This window comes from Lathyrus oleraceus, chromosome 5 (genome assembly GCF_024323335.1).
Source record: "Lathyrus oleraceus cultivar Zhongwan6 chromosome 5, CAAS_Psat_ZW6_1.0, whole genome shotgun sequence".
Taxonomy (NCBI): Eukaryota; Viridiplantae; Streptophyta; class Magnoliopsida; order Fabales; family Fabaceae; genus Lathyrus; species Lathyrus oleraceus.
In genome coordinates this window covers 637,378,607-637,396,856 of record NC_066583.1, presented here as the reverse complement: position 1 = coordinate 637,396,856, position 18,250 = coordinate 637,378,607, and positions in this window count along the sequence as shown.

Below are 18,250 nucleotides of genomic sequence, written 5' to 3'. Positions count from 1 at the left end.
ATACAATTATTAATAATAATAAATTAATCAAACTATAATTTCAAATATTAGTCTTTCAAGCCGAGCTCGAATTGCCCGTCTAGCTCAGTTGGTAGAGCGCAAGGCTCTTAACCTTGTGGTCGTGGTTTCGAGCCCTAGGTGGGCGTTAGTACATTGTTTACAATACAATATGGAAATTTGCTTGTTTGCTACCATAAATGTTTTCATGCATTAATAACTTCAATTACATATTTTATGTATGAAGATGAGAAAAGGTATTCTCGTGAAATTTAATACAATATTTTTCTCCAAAGAAAAAAATTAATAATTCAAAGAAAACTTACGATGTTTTTAAAGTAAATAATTGATTAGACTCTAATCGTCGTCATGCTTGCAAGAATAAATTATCTCTTGAATGAAATATTTTCAATGATGTTTATCGCTGGATTTTTTTTTTGTCTTTCATGGACCATTTTCGCCTAGTAATGGTGGGTGTGATTGATCAATCGAAGAATTCATGTTTTTCGTTATTTCTGATAATCGGAAGATGCTTGGTGAGGGTGCACATTTAAACACTCTGACGATTAAATCAATTTAAATTGTTAGTATGAGGGTTAGCTTTAAAAAGTATGTAGTCATTTGTAGTATTCATTTTATAGTGATGTTTTACATATTTAAGACCCTATAGCATTATGATAATTATTCTTACCACACGGTACATATGTTAGATGATATTTAAGAGTGGGATGTGGAGGTCTCCATCATCGTGTTAGTTGTGACCAAGCACAGCTCTCGAACTGACCAATATAAAGATTCTTTAGTACTAGAACTTTCTTCAATTAAAACTATTCTTGTGGATCTTATGTTTTGGGTCTAATCGTTCATGTGATCAAAAGTTTCTTGGAGACGTTACCAACGACTATTTGGTTTGATGACAATGGTGACCTCCCGTTGTACTCAACACTCTTGAATTTTATTTTAGTTACAAATCCATCAACTGTCTCATAGAATCATTTAATTAATTCAACGGTCTTGTTAGATGGATAACTTTTAGTTATCTAATGATGCTTAACATTCCAAGGTTTGAATATGATTCTACCAGTAACTTGTCAAGATAGGATCGACAGAGTTGCGATGTAGTTTATTTCAATTTTTTTAGGCTTGACAAATCTTTCGTGGTCATAATTACATTTATGATCTTATAGCGACTCATGCTATGAAACTTAAGTAAGGGTCATATGAAAAATTTATTGAAGCCTATATGGATGAGATATTAAATACCTTGGTGGCACCATCGGATAATTTTTTTTTGCATGAGTTACATGTTTTGATTCTTCACTATTGCATAAAGACAATTTCTTGGGTATAAGGTACTTTTCAAAGCCCGATCTGATGAAGGTACGAAATTTGATTCGAGTATACCTCTAGGGTATTTATCTACTATGACTTACAAAAACATTGTGATCTCTCATGATATAGTTAAAAAAAAATCTTAAGATAAAATTCTTCAGTATTGCATAAAGACAATTTCTTGTGTATAAGGTACTTTTCAACGCCCGATCTGATGAAGGTACGGAACTTTATTCGAGTATCCCTCCAGTGTATTTATCTACTTTGACTATTAAAAATCATTGTGATCTCTCATGATATAGTTAGAAAAAAAATTATTAAAATAAGTAATTTGTTAAACAATGGAAATTTTCTTGTTTGCTACCATAAATGTTTTCATGCATTAATAACTTCAATTACATATTTTTATGTATGAAGATGAGAAAAGGTATTCTCGTGAAATTTAATACAATAGTTTTCTCCAAAGAAAAAAATTAATAATTCAAAGAAAACTTATGATGTTTTTAAAGTAAATAATTGATTAGACAATAATCGTAGTCATGCTTGCAAGAATAAAGGATCTCTTGAATGAAATATTTCCAATGATGCTTATCGTTGGATTTTTTTGTCTTTCATGAACCATTTTCGCCGAGTAATGGTGGGTGTGATTGATCAATCGAAGAATTCATATTTTTCGTTATTTCTGAAGATCGGAAGATGCTGGGTGAGGGTGCACATTTAAACACTCTGACGATTAAATCAATTTAGATTGTAAGTATAAGGGTTAGCTTAAAAAAGTATGTACTCATTTGTAGTATTAATTTTCTAGTGATCTTTTACATATTTAATACCCTATAGCATTATGATAATTATTCTTACCACACGGTACATATGTTAGATGATATTTAAGAGTGGGATGTGGAGGTCTCCATCATCTTGTTAGTTATGACCAAGCACAACTCTCGAACTGACCAATATAAAGGTTCTTTAGTACTAGAACTTTCTTCAATTAAAACTATTCTTGTGGAGCTTATGTTTATGGGTCTAATCATTCATGTGATCAAAAGTTTCTTGGAGGCGTTACCAACGACTATTTGATTTGATGACAAGGGTGACCTCCCGTTGTACTCAACACTCTTGAATTTTATTTCAGTTACAAATCCATCAACTGTCTCTTAGAATCATTTAATTAATTCAACGGTTTTGTTAGATGGATAACTTTTAGTTATCTAATGATGCTTAACATTCTAAGATTTGAATATGATTCTACCAGTAACTTGTCAAGATAGGATCGACAGAGTTAGGATGTAGTTTATTTCAATTTTTTTAGGCTTGACAAGTCTTTCGTGGTCATAATTACATTTATGATCTTATAGCGGCTCATGCAATGAAACTTAAGTAAGGGTCATATGAAAAATTTATTGAAGCCTATATGGATGAGATATTAAATACCTTGGTGTCACCATCAGATAATTTTTTTTGCATAAGTTACATGTTTTGATTCTTCAGTATTGCATAAAGAAAATTTCTTGGGTATAAGGTACTTTTCAACGCCCGATCTGATGAAGGTATGGAATTTGATTCGAGTATCCCTCCAGTGTATTTATCTACTTTAAGTTTCAAAAGTCATTGTGATCACTCATGATATAGTTAGAAAAAAAAAATCTTAAGATAAGATTCCGTAAAGGTTATATCATAAAAACTATATGAAACTTAAACTTTGAAACTTTGAGAGTCGGAATTTTGAAATTTCATATTAGTACGTGTGTTTCAACATATGAATTGTACACACAAAATTTTATTAACTAATTTCTATTTAAGGAAATGTTCAACACATTTCTAATTAAAATTATAACAGCATGCTATTTAAATCTTTCGAAATTTGAAAAATAAAAAGATGAGCATTCAAATTAGAAACAATACAATTAGTAATAATATTAAATTACTAGAATTACATTTTCAAATATTAGTCTTTCACGCCAAGCCTTTATTGCTCTTCTAGCTCAATTGTTAGAGCTTAACCTTGTGGTCGTGGGTTCGAGCCCCATGGTGGGCGTTAGTACATTGTATACAATACATTTTAAAAACAAAATAGCAAATAACTCACATAAAATTTACTATATTTCATTTAAAATAAGTAATTGTTTAAAAAATGGAAATTTTCTTGTTTGATACCATAAATGTTTTCATGCATTAATAACTTAAATTACATATTTTTATGTATGAAGATGAGAAAAGGTATTCTCGTGAAATTTAATACAATATTTTTCTCCAAAGAAAAAATTAATAATTCAAAGAAAACTTACGATGTTTTTAAAGTAAATAATTGATTAGACAATAATCGTCGTCATGCTTGCAAGAATAAAGGATCTCTTGAATGAAATATTTCCAATGATGTTTATCCCTGGATTTTTTTTGTCTTTCATGGACCATTTTCGCCGAGTAATGATGGGTGTGATTGATCAGTCGAAGAATTCATGTTTTTCGTTATTTCTGAAGATCGGAAGATGTAACACCCCAATTAAACTAAGCTAATTATTTAATTTAAATTAATATTTTATTTATTAATTTAATTGAATAATTTGAAGTTTGGATTATTATTATTTTATTATTATTTTGGAGTAATAATTATTGGGATAATTATTTATTGGAATAATATATAAGTTGGAATTTAGAAAAATCCCATTTTTGGTAAAAAAGGTTAATTTCACGTGAAAAGGGAAAAGAGGCAGAAAGGGCAAAAAGCCAGAGAACGAAGGTTGAAGGAAGGAGAAGCTTGGAGCTCGGAAGCTGCCGGATTAACTCAGGTAAGGGGGGTTTATCATCAATTAACGGGTATTATGGGATGATATGTACTGGGTAGTGATAGACCATTGTTTTACCTATGATTGGATGATATATGTTGAATTTGTGAACTGTTGAGATGAACGAAAATTGGAATGTAATTGAAGAATTCGTAGGAATTAGAAGAGACAATGTTAGGATTGGTGAAGAGGAATAGGATATGATTCGTGTAGATGATATGGACGATTATTTTGTGTAATTTGGACTGTGGAAGGTTGGATCGGATAGGTTTCGTAACAGAGAAAGCCATAGCAGATCTGAGAGTTCTGGTTTCTGGTCATACGCGTATGGCACTAGGCAATACGCGTATGAGCTGGCTGGTACGCGTATGGAGGAGGCCTTACGCGTATGGGAGAAAAAGATGATATTTTGAACGTATATTGGTCTCTGTTGGTACGCGTAAGGGGAGATTGTTACGCGTAGCGTACGCGTATGGGATAGGTGGTACGCGTATGAGTTGGGCGAGGAAATGCGCAATACGCGTAAGAGAGTAGGCATTACGCGTATGGAGTTGGCCAGGTTTGGGCAATACGCGTATGGCATGGACAGTACGCGTATGGGCAGAGTTGGGATTTTCCTGAACTGTTGTTGTGCAGTTTTTGGTTGTTTAGGCTGAGTGATGTACTTAGCTGAGATATGATGTTGTAGGGATCATTTCCCGTTGTTTTGAGTGGTATAGGTATTAGTAGAGCGGGCTAGTACTGTGTTTGATTTTGTGGCATGATATGATATGCTTTTGTGATTAATTATGTTGATAATGTGTGATGGTATACATGATGAGGTGAATGTATACGTTTGTGAATAGACTGTATTATGGCTTAGAGTGTGAGCATGTGTCTATTCTTGATTGTTGTTGATGTTGCATTGCTAGGTGATTAGCATGCATGTTATGGCCCATTTGGGGTGGTAGCTAGTTCCCATGGTGAGGAATTAGTGAGTATATCATTTGATTGTTGTTGTTGATGTTTGCATGCTAGGTGATTAGCGTGCATTTCATGGCCCATTTGGGGTGGTAGCTAATTCCCATGGTGAGGAATTAGTGAGTGAGTCACTATGTCTCAAATGAGTGGGACTAGTGAGCTTGGTAGCCGTGCCTGGATTTGGACGGTGAGGTTGAACTATATGTTCACAACATAGTCGGTACCGCATGCATAGAGTCTCATTGCATAATGAATGTATGGCATATGATATGAATGGATGTATTCCAGTATCATATGTGGGTTGTGGGTTGTGTGTTGTGTGTTGTGTTGTTAATGATTGAATATGATGGAGATTGTACTGTTGAGTATGATGTTTGAATGGATATTACTGTTGCTGAATGCGTAGTCTAATTAGGGTGAATTAATGTGTTAATTACTTGGCATTACATGTTGTTCTATAATGCTTATTATATTGATTGAGGAACTCACCCTTACGCCTATTTTTCAGGTAACGAGAAATGAGTTGAGTAGAAGCTTATGCTGGGAGTCTAGAGTAGTTCTTATGGGTCATGCTCTGATAGATGTAACATCGGGAGGGAATGTCTTAATTAATTTGATATTGGTTGTTGGATGATTTACATGTATAGTGTTACATGTTTTACATTGATGTTGAATTTGATTCCGCTGCGAATTATGCAAAAGACCTTATTTTGATTTAAATAAATGAGCATGACAGGATATTTGATGAATGTAGTGAAATGATTGTGTGACACCCTTCGGGGCATAATTACTCTGATGAATATATGTGTATTTTAATTATAAACATTTGGGGTATTTAGAAGGGTGTTACATTAGTGGTATCAGAGCCTGGTTGGTCGAGTCGAGTCGTAATTATTCTGTTTCCCCTGTACGGGACAGGTGTTGTGTAACCCTATCAGTACTTATTTATTTAGCTTGTTTGGGTTTTCAGAATAGAGATGGCTGGAAGAGGTAGAGATGATGCTGCAATTGCTGAGGCTCTGGGTATGCTAGCTGGAGTACTTGGAGGAAATCCGAATGTTATGGGAATGGGAGCTGCTCGTCAGTTGAGTGAGTTCCAGAAGAACAATCCTCCAATGTTCAAAGGAGCATACGATCCAGATGGTGCTCAGAAGTGGTTGAAGGAGATAGAGAGGATCTTCAGAGTAACTGAGTGTGCTGATAACCAGAAGGTCAGGTTCGGTACGCATATGCTGTCAGAGGAAGCTGATGATTGGTGGGTTGCTACCCGCACTGAGTTGGAAACTGCTGGAGATGCTGAGATTTCTTGGGCTGTGTTCAGAGAGAGATTTCTGAGGAAGTATTTTCCCGAGGATGTCAGAGGAAAGAAGGAGATAGAGTTCTTGGAATTGAAGCAGGGTAACAGGTCCGTTACGGAGTATGCTGCTAAGTTCACAGAGCTGTCGAAGTATTATACTCCCTATAGTGAGGCTGCTGGAGAATTTTCCAAATGTGTGAAGTTTGAGAACGGGTTGCGTCCCGAGATCAAGCAGGCGATTGGGTATCAAAGGATTAGAGTGTTTTCTGATTTGGTTGACTGTTGCAGGATTTTCGAACAGGATTCCAAGGCTAGAGCAGAGAGCTATCAGCAAAGGGTTGATAGGAAAGGCAAGAATCAGATTGATCGTGGAAAACCGTATGCAGCTGGCAAAGGTTTTCAGAGACAGAGTGGGATGAAGAGGCCTAGTGGGGGAGATTCTAGTGCTCCTGTTAAGTGTTACAGATGTGGTCAGGCTGGACATCGTATCCATGAGTGTACCAGTAATGAGAAGAAGTGTTTCAAATGTGGGAAAGGTGGTCATTTGGCTGCAGATTGCCGGTTGAAGACTGTGACTTGCTTCAACTGTGGAGAGGTGGGTCATATCAGTCCACAGTGTCCTAAGCCAAAGAAAGAGAATCAGTCGGGAGGCAAGGTTTTTGCTTTATCAGGTTCTGAGACTTTTGCAGATGAGCGTTTGATCCGAGGTACGTGTTATATTAATGGCTTTCCTCTTGTAGCTATTATTGACACAGGTGCGACTCATTCTTTTATATCTTTGGATTGTGCTGTGAGACTTAAGTTAGGGATATCTGAGATGCGTGGTAGTATGGTGATTGATACTCCTGCGAAGGGTTCAGTGACTACTACTTCAGTTTGTTTAAGTTGCCCTTTGAGTATTTTTGGTAGGAACTTTGGGATAGACCTTGTGTGTCTTCCATTAGTGCAGATTGATGTTATTCTGGGTATGAACTGGTTGGTGTTTAACCGAGTCTATATCAACTGCTTTGATAAGACTGTGATATTCCCTGAGATTGAGGAAGGAAAGAGTTTGTTTCTCTCAGCGAGGCAGGTGAATGAGGAAGTAGCAGATGGAGCGGAGTTGTTTATGCTGTTAGCGACTTTGGAAGCTAGAGATAAACTGGTGATTGGCGATCTAGCTGTGGTGTGTGATTTCCCTGATGTGTTTCCGGAAGAAGTGAATGAATTACCGCCAGAGCGTGAAGTTGAGTTCTCGATTGATTTGGTACCTGGTACTAGACCGATATCGATGGCTCCTTATCGTATGTCTGCTGTTGAGCTAGCTGAATTGAAGAGTCAGTTGGAAGATTTGTTGGATAAGAAATTCATTCGTCCGAGTGTGTCACCGTGGGGTGCACCAGTGTTGTTGGTTAAGAAGAAAGAAGGTACTATGAGGTTGTGTGTGGACTACAGGCAACTGAATAAAGTGACGATCAAGAATCGGTATCCTTTACCGAGGATTGATGATTTGATGGATCAATTGGTTGGTGCTAGTGTGTTCAGCAAAATAGACTTGAGATCTGGGTATCATCAGATACGTGTGAAAACTGAGGATATTCAGAAGACTGCTTTCAGAACAAGGTATGGACATTATGAGTATTCTGTGATGCCTTTTGGTGTGACTAATGCGCCTGGTGTATTTATGGAGTATATGAATAGGATTTTCCATCCGTACCTAGATCAGTTTGTTGTGGTATTTATTGATGACATTTTGGTGTATTCGAAATCTGAAGAAGAGCATGTTGAGCATTTGAGAGTGGTTTTGGGAGTTCTACGAGAAAAGAAGCTATTTGCTAAACTATCCAAGTGTGAATTTTGGTTAGAAGAAGTTAGTTTTCTTGGTCATGTGATTTCAAGAGGTGGTGTGGCTGTTGATCCTTCTAAGATAGAAGCGGTATCTAGGTGGGAAGCTCCGAAGTCAGTTTCTGAGATAAAGAGTTTCCTTGGTTTGGCTGGTTATTATAGGAAGTTCATTGAGGGATTTTCTAAGTTGGCATTACCGCTGACGATGCTGACAAGAAAGGGGCAAGCGTTTGTTTGGGATTCGAAATGTGAAGAAGGTTTCCAAGAGTTAAAGAGAAGGTTGACTACTGCTCCTATCCTGATATTACCGAGTTCGTCGGAACTATTTGAGGTTTTTTGTGATGCTTCATTGTTGGGTTTAGGTGGTGTGTTGATGCAGAATAAGCAGGTTATAGCTTATGCTTCGAGACAGCTAAGGGTTCATGAGAGGAATTATCCGACACATGATTTAGAGTTGGCAGCTGTGGTATTTGTTCTGAAGTTGTGGAGGCATTATTTGTATGGATCAAGATTTGAAGTTTTCAGTGACCATAAGAGTTTAAAGTATTTGTTTGATCAGAAAGAGCTGAATATGAGACAGAGGAGATGGTTAGAGTTTCTGAAGGATTATGACTTTGGTTTGAATTACCATCCGGGTAAAGCAAATGTAGTAGCTGATGCATTGAGTCGGAAATCATTGCATATGTCTATGTTAATGGTTAAGGAATTGGATTTAATTGAGCAGTTTAGAGACTTGAGTTTGGTGTGTGAGAGTACTCACAATAGTGTTAAATTGGGAATGCTGAAGTTAACAAGTGGTATTCTGGATGAGATCAGAGAGGGTCAGAAATCCGATATGCTTTTGGTTGATAAGTTGACTTTAGTGAATCAAGGTCAAGGTGGTGAATTCAGAGTTGATGAGAATGGTGTTTTGAAATTTGGTAGTCGGGTGTGTATTCCGGATGTTACTGAGCTTAAGAAGAGTATTCTTGAAGAAGGACATCGTAGTGGTTTGAGTATTCATCCTGGAGCTACGAAAATGTATCATGATTTGAAAAAGTTGTTTTGGTGGCCGGGAATGAAGAAAGAAATTGCGAGTTTTGTTTATTCCTGTTTGACTTGTCAGAAGTCAAAGATTGAGCATCAGAAGCCGTCTGGGCTAATGCAACCGTTGGCTATTCCAGAGTGGAAGTGGGATAGTATCAGTATGGATTTTGTTTCGGGTTTACCGAGGACGAGTAAGAATTTTGAAGCCATTTGGGTGATTGTTGATAGATTGACGAAGTCGGCTCATTTCATTCCGATCAGAATGGATTATCCGTTAGAGAGATTAGCCGAGTTGTATATTGAGAAGATTGTAAGTTTGCATGGTATTCCGTCTAGTATTGTTTCGGACAGAGATCCTAGATTTACATCGAAGTTCTGGGAAGGTTTGCAGAGGGCTTTGGGAACTAAGCTGAGATTGAGTTCTGCATATCATCCGCAGACTGATGGTCAGACTGAGAGGACGATTCAGTCATTAGAGGATCTTTTGAGAGCTTGTGTTTTGGAAAAAAGAGGTGCTTGGGATTGTTATTTGCCTTTGATTGAGTTTACCTACAACAATAGTTTTCATTCGAGTATTGGTATGGCACCGTTTGAAGCTTTGTATGGTAGGAGATGTCGGACGCCTTTATGTTGGTATGAGTCCGGTGAGAGTGCGGTGGTTGGACCGGAGATTGTTCAACAGACTACAGAAAAGATTAAGATGATTCAGGAGAAGATGAGAATTGCTCAAAGTCGTCAGAAGAGTTATCATGATAAGAGGAGGAAGTCACTTGAGTTTCAAGAGGGAGACCATGTGTTTCTTCGTGTTACTCCGATAACTGGTGTTGGTCGAGCTTTGAAGTCGAAGAAGTTGACACCTCGATTTATTGGTCCTTATCAGATTTTGGAGAGGATAGGAGAGGTAGCCTATCGTATCGCTTTACCGCCGTCGCTTGCGAATTTGCATGATGTTTTTCATGTGTCTCAGTTGAGGAGATACATTCATGATCCGTCACATGTAGTCCAAGTAGATGATGTACAGGTGAGAGATAACCTGACTGTTGAAACATCACCTATGAGGGTCGAGGATCGAGAGTTGAAGCAGTTGCGGGGTAAAGAGATTGCCTTGGTGAAGGTAGCTTGGGGAGGACCAGCAGGTGGCAATGTGACTTGGGAACTGGAGAGCCAGATGAAGGAGGCTTATCCGGAGTTGTTCGATTGAGGTATGTTTTCGAGGACGAAAACTCTTTTAGTGGGGGAGAGTTGTAACACCCCAATTAAACTAAGCTAATTATTTAATTTAAATTAATATTTTATTTATTAATTTAATTGAATAATTTGAAGTTTGGATTATTATTATTTTATTATTATTTTGGAGTAATAATTATTGGGATAATTATTTATTGGAATAATATATAAGTTGGAATTTAGAAAAATCCCATTTTTGGTAAAAAAGGTTAATTTCACGTGAAAAGGGAAAAGAGGCAGAAAGGGCAAAAAGCCAGAGAACGAAGGTTGAAGGAAGGAGAAGCTTGGAGCTCGGAAGCTGCCGGATTAACTCAGGTAAGGGGGGTTTATCATCAATTAACGGGTATTATGGGATGATATGTACTGGGTAGTGATAGACCATTGTTTTACCTATGATTGGATGATATATGTTGAATTTGTGAACTGTTGAGATGAACGAAAATTGGAATGTAATTGAAGAATTCGTAGGAATTAGAAGAGACAATGTTAGGATTGGTGAAGAGGAATAGGATATGATTCGTGTAGATGATATGGACGATTATTTTGTGTAATTTGGACTGTGGAAGGTTGGATCGGATAGGTTTCGTAACAGAGAAAGCCATAGCAGATCTGAGAGTTCTGGTTTCTGGTCATACGCGTATGGCACTAGGCAATACGCGTATGAGCTGGCTGGTACGCGTATGGAGGAGGCCTTACGCGTATGGGAGAAAAAGATGATATTTTGAATGTATATTGGTCTCTGTTGGTACGCGTAAGGGGAGATTGTTACGCGTAGCGTACGCGTATGGGATAGGTGGTACGCGTATGAGTTGGGCGAGGAAATGCGCAATACGCGTAAGAGAGTAGGCATTACGCGTATGGAGTTGGCCAGGTTTGGGCAATACGCGTATGGCATGGACAGTACGCGTATGGGCAGAGTTGGGATTTTCCTGAACTGTTGTTGTGCAGTTTTTGGTTGTTTAGGCTGAGTGATGTACTTAGCTGAGATATGATGTTGTAGGGATCATTTCCCGTTGTTTTGAGTGGTATAGGTATTAGTAGAGCGGGCTAGTACTGTGTTTGATTTTGTGGCATGATATGATATGCTTTTGTGATTAATTATGTTGATAATGTGTGATGGTATACATGATGAGGTGAATGTATACGTTTGTGAATAGACTGTATTATGGCTTAGAGTGTGAGCATGTGTCTATTCTTGATTGTTGTTGATGTTGCATTGCTAGGTGATTAGCATGCATGTTATGGCCCATTTGGGGTGGTAGCTAGTTCCCATGGTGAGGAATTAGTGAGTATATCATTTGATTGTTGTTGTTGATGTTTGCATGCTATGTGATTAGCGTGCATTTCATGGCCCATTTGGGGTGGTAGCTAATTCCCATGGTGAGGAATTAGTGAGTGAGTCACTATGTCTCAAATGAGTGGGACTAGTGAGCTTGGTAGCCGTGCCTGGATTTGGACGGTGAGGTTGAACTATATGTTCACAACATAGTCGGTACCGCATGCATAGAGTCTCATTGCATAATGAATGTATGGCATATGATATGAATGGATGTATTCCAGTATCATATGTGGGTTGTGTGTTGTGTGTTGTGTGTTGTGTTGTTAATGATTGAATATGATGGAGATTGTACTGTTGAGTATGATGTTTGAATGGATATTACTGTTGCTGAATGCGTAGTCTAATTAGGGTGAATTAATGTGTTAATTACTTGGCATTACATGTTGTTCTATAATGCTTATTATATTGATTGAGGAACTCACCCTTACGCCTATTTTTCAGGTAACGAGAAATGAGTTGAGTAGAAGCTTATGCTGGGAGTCTAGAGTAGTTCTTATGGGTCATGCTCTGATAGATGTAACATCGGGAGGGAATGTCTTAATTAATTTGATATTGGTTGTTGGATGATTTACATGTATAGTGTTACATGTTTTACATTGATGTTGAATTTGATTCCGCTGCGAATTATGCAAAAGACCTTATTTTGATTTAAATAAATGAGCATGACAGGATATTTGATGAATGTAGTGAAATGATTGTGTGACACCCTTCGGGGCATAATTACTCTGATGAATATATGTGTATTTTAATTATAAACATTTGGGGTATTTAGAAGGGTGTTACAGAAGATGCTAGGTGAGGGTGCACATTTAAACACTCTGACGATTAAATCAATTTAAATTGTAAGTATGAGGGTTAGCTTTAAAAGTATGTACTCATTTGTAGTATTAATTTTATAGTGATGTTTTACATATTTAAGACCCTATAGCATTATGATAATTATTCTTACCACACGGTACATATGTTAGATGATATTTAAGATTGGGATGTGGAGGTCTCCATCATCGTGTTAGTTATCACCAAGCACAACCCTCGAACTGACCAATATAAAGATTCTTTAGTACTAGAACTTTCTTCAATTAAAACTATTCTTGTGCAGCTTATTATTATGGGTATAATCGTTCATGTGATCAAAAGTTTCTTGGAGGCGTTACCAACGACTATTTGATTTGATGACAAGGGTGACCTCCCGTTGTACTCAACACTCTTGAATTTTATTTCAGTTACAAATCCATCAACTGTCTCATAGAATCATTTAATTAATTCAACGGTCTTGTTAGATGGATAACTTTTAGTTATCTAATGATGCTTAACATTCTAAGGTTTGAATATGATTCTACCAGTAACTTGTCAAGATAGGATCGACAGAGTTGCGATGTAGTTTATTTCAATTTTTTTAGGCTTGACAAGTCTTTCGTGGTCATAATTACATTTATGATCTTATAGCGGCTCATGCTATGAAACTTAAGTAAGGGTCATATGAAAAATTTATTGAAGCCTATATGGATGAGATATTAAATACCTTGGTGTCACCATCTGATAATTTTTTTTGCATGAGTTACATGTTTTGATTCTTCAGTATTGCATAAAGACAATTTCTTGGGTATAAGGTACTTTTCAAAGCCCAATCCGATGAAGGTACGGAATTTTATTCGAGTATCCCTCCAGTGTATTTATCTACTATGACTTACAAAAATCATTGTGATCTCTCATGATATAGTTAGAAAAAAAATTCTTAAGATAAGATTCCGTATAGGTTATATCATAAAAACTATATGAAACTTAAACTTTGAAACTTTGAGAGACGGAATTTTGAACTTTCATATTAGTACATGTATTTCAACATATGAATTGTACACACAAAATTTTATTAACTAATTTCTATTTAAGGAAATGTTCAACACATTTCTAATTAAAATTATAACCGCATGTTATTTAAATCTTTCAAAATTTGAAATATAAAAAGATGAGCATTCAAATTAGAAATAATACAATTATTAATAATAATAAATTAATCAAACTATAATTTCAAATATTAGTCTTTCAAGCCGAGCTCGAATTGCCCGTCTAGCTCAGTTGGTAGAGCGCAAGGCTCTTAACCTTGTGGTCGTGGTTTCGAGCCCTAGGTGGGCGTTAGTACATTGTTTACAATACAATATGGAAATTTGCTTGTTTGCTACCATAAATGTTTTCATGCATTAATAACTTCAATTACATATTTTTATGTATGAAGATGAGAAAAGGTATTCTCGTGAAATTTAATACAATATTTTTCTCCAAAGAAAAAAATTAATAATTCAAAGAAAACTTACGATGTTTTTAAAGTAAATAATTGATTAGACTCTAATCGTCGTCATGCTTGCAAGAATAAATTATCTCTTGAATGAAATATTTTCAATGATGTTTATCGCTGGATTTTTTTTTGTCTTTCATGGACCATTTTCGCCTAGTAATGGTGGGTGTGATTGATCAATCGAAGAATTCATGTTTTTCGTTATTTCTGATAATCGGAAGATGCTTGGTGAGGGTGCACATTTAAACACTCTGACGATTAAATCAATTTAAATTGTAAGTATGAGGGTTAGCTTTAAAAAGTATGTACTCATTTGTAGTATTCATTTTATAGTGATGTTTTACATATTTAAGACCCTATAGCATTATGATAATTATTCTTACCACACGGTACATATGTTAGATGATATTTAAGAGTGGGATGTGGAGGTCTCCATCATCGTGTTAGTTGTGACCAAGCACAGCTCTCGAACTGACCAATATAAAGATTCTTTAGTACTAGAACTTTCTTCAATTAAAACTATTCTTGTGGATCTTATGTTTTGGGTCTAATCGTTCATGTGATCAAAAGTTTCTTGGAGACGTTACCAACGACTATTTGGTTTGATGACAATGGTGACCTCCCGTTGTACTCAACACTCTTGAATTTTATTTTAGTTACAAATCCATCAACTGTCTCATAGAATCATTTAATTAATTCAACGGTCTTGTTAGATGGATAACTTTTAGTTATCTAATGATGCTTAACATTCCAAGGTTTGAATATGATTCTACCAGTAACTTGTCAAGATAGGATCGACAGAGTTGCGATGTAGTTTATTTCAATTTTTTTAGGCTTGACAAATCTTTCGTGGTCATAATTACATTTATGATCTTATAGCGACTCATGCTATGAAACTTAAGTAAGGGTCATATGAAAAATTTATTGAAGCCTATATGGATGAGATATTAAATACCTTGGTGGCACCATCGGATAATTTTTTTTTGCATGAGTTACATGTTTTGATTCTTCACTATTGCATAAAGACAATTTCTTGGGTATAAGGTACTTTTCAAAGCCCAATCTGATGAAGGTACGAAATTTGATTCGAGTATACCTCTAGGGTATTTATCTACTATGACTTACAAAAACATTGTGATCTCTCATGATATAGTTAAAAAAAAATCTTAAGATAAAATTCTTCAGTATTGCATAAAGACAATTTCTTGTGTATAAGGTACTTTTCAACGCCCGATCTGATGAAGGTACGGAACTTTATTCGAGTATCCCTCCAGTGTATTTATCTACTTTGACTATTAAAAATCATTGTGATCTCTCATGATATAGTTAGAAAAAAAATTATTAAAATAAGTAATTTGTTAAACAATGGAAATTTTCTTGTTTGCTACCATAAATGTTTTCATGCATTAATAACTTCAATTACATATTTTTATGTATGAAGATGAGAAAAGGTATTCTCGTGAAATTTAATACAATAGTTTTCTCCAAAGAAAAAAATTAATAATTCAAAGAAAACTTATGATGTTTTTAAAGTAAATAATTGATTAGACAATAATCGTAGTCATGCTTGCAAGAATAAAGGATCTCTTGACTGAAATATTTCCAATGATGCTTATCGTTGGATTTTTTTGTCTTTCATGAACCATTTTCGCCGAGTAATGGTGGGTGTGATTGATCAATCGAAGAATTCATATTTTTCGTTATTTCTGAAGATCGGAAGATGCTGGGTGAGGGTGCACATTTAAACACTCTGACGATTAAATCAATTTAGATTGTAAGTATAAGGGTTAGCTTAAAAAAATATGTACTCATTTGTAGTATTAATTTTCTAGTGATCTTTTACATATTTAATACCCTATAGCATTATGATAAGTATTCTTACCACACGGTACATATGTTAGATGATATTTAAGAGTGGGATGTGGAGGTCTCCATCATCTTGTTAGTTATGACCAAGCACAACTCTCGAACTGACCAATATAAAGGTTCTTTAGTACTAGAACTTTCTTCAATTAAAACTATTCTTGTGGAGCTTATGTTTATGGGTCTAATCATTCATGTGATCAAAAGTTTCTTGGAGGCGTTACCAACGACTATTTGATTTGATGACAAGGGTGACCTCCCGTTGTACTCAACACTCTTGAATTTTATTTCAGTTACAAATCCATCAACTGTCTCTTAGAATCATTTAATTAATTCAACGGTTTTGTTAGATGGATAACTTTTAGTTATCTAATGATGCTTAACATTCTAAGATTTGAATATGATTCTACCAGTAACTTGTCAAGATAGGATCGACAGAGTTGCGATGTAGTTTATTTCAATTTTTTTAGGCTTGACAAGTCTTTCGTGGTCATAATTACATTTATGATCTTATAGCGGCTCATGCAATGAAACTTAAGTAAGGGTCATATGAAAAATTTATTGAAGCCTATATGGATGAGATATTAAATACCTTGGTGTCACCATCAGATAATTTTTTTTGCATAAGTTACATGTTTTGATTCTTCAGTATTGCATAAAGAAAATTTCTTGGGTATAAGGTACTTTTCAACGCCCGATCTGATGAAGGTATGGAATTTGATTCGAGTATCCCTCCAGTGTATTTATCTACTTTAAGTTTCAAAAGTCATTGTGATCTCTCATGATATAGTTAGAAAAAAAAAATCTTAAGATAAGATTCCGTAAAGGTTATATCATAAAAACTATATGAAACTTAAACTTTGAAACTTTGAGAGTCGGAATTTTGAAATTTCATATTAGTACGTGTGTTTCAACATATGAATTGTACACACAAAATTTTATTAACTAATTTCTATTTAAGGAAATGTTCAACACATTTCTAATTAAAATTATAACAGCATGCTATTTAAATCTTTCGAAATTTGAAAAATAAAAAGATGAGCATTCAAATTAGAAACAATACAATTAGTAATAATATTAAATTACTAGAATTACATTTTCAAATATTAGTCTTTCACGCCAAGCCTTTATTGCTCTTCTAGCTCAATTGTTAGAGCTTAACCTTGTGGTCGTGGGTTCGAGCCCCATGGTGGGCGTTAGTACATTGTATACAATACATTTTAAAAACAAAATAGCAAATAACTCACATAAAATTTACTATATTTCATTTAAAATAAGTAATTGTTTAAAAAATGGAAATTTTCTTGTTTGATACCATAAATGTTTTCATGCATTAATAACTTAAATTACATATTTTTATGTATGAAGATGAGAAAAGGTATTCTCGTGAAATTTAATACAATATTTTTCTCCAAAGAAAAAATTAATAATTCAAAGAAAACTTACGATGTTTTTAAAGTAAATAATTGATTAGACAATAATCGTCGTCATGCTTGCAAGAATAAAGGATCTCTTGAATGAAATATTTCCAATGATGTTTATCCCTGGATTTTTTTTGTCTTTCATGGACCATTTTCGCCGAGTAATGATGGGTGTGATTGATCAATCGAAGAATTCATGTTTTTCGTTATTTCTGAAGATCGGAAGATGCTAGGTGAGGGTGCACATTTAAACACTCTGACGATTAAATCAATTTAAATTGTAAGTATGAGGGTTAGCTTTAAAAGTATGTACTCATTTGTAGTATTAATTTTATAGTGATGTTTTACATATTTAAGGCCCTATAGCATTATGATAATTATTCTTACCACACGGTACATATGTTAGATGATATTTAAGATTGGGATGTGGAGGTCTCCATCATCGTGTTAGTTATCACCAAGCACAACCCTCGAACTGACCAATATAAAGATTCTTTAGTACTAGAACTTTCTTCAATTAAAACTATTCTTGTGCAGCTTATTATTATGGGTATAATCGTTCATGTGATCAAAAGTTTCTTGGAGGCGTTACCAACGACTATTTGATTTGATGACAAGGGTGACCTCCCGTTGTACTCAACACTCTTGAATTTTATTTCAGTTACAAATCCATCAACTGTCTCATAGAATCATTTAATTAATTCAACGGTCTTGTTAGATGGATAACTTTTAGTTATCTAATGATGCTTAACATTCTAAGGTTTGAATATGATTCTACCAGTAACTTGTCAAGATAGGATCGACAGAGTTGCGATGTAGTTTATTTCAATTTTTTTAGGCTTGACAAGTCTTTCGTGGTCATAATTACATTTATGATCTTATAGCGGC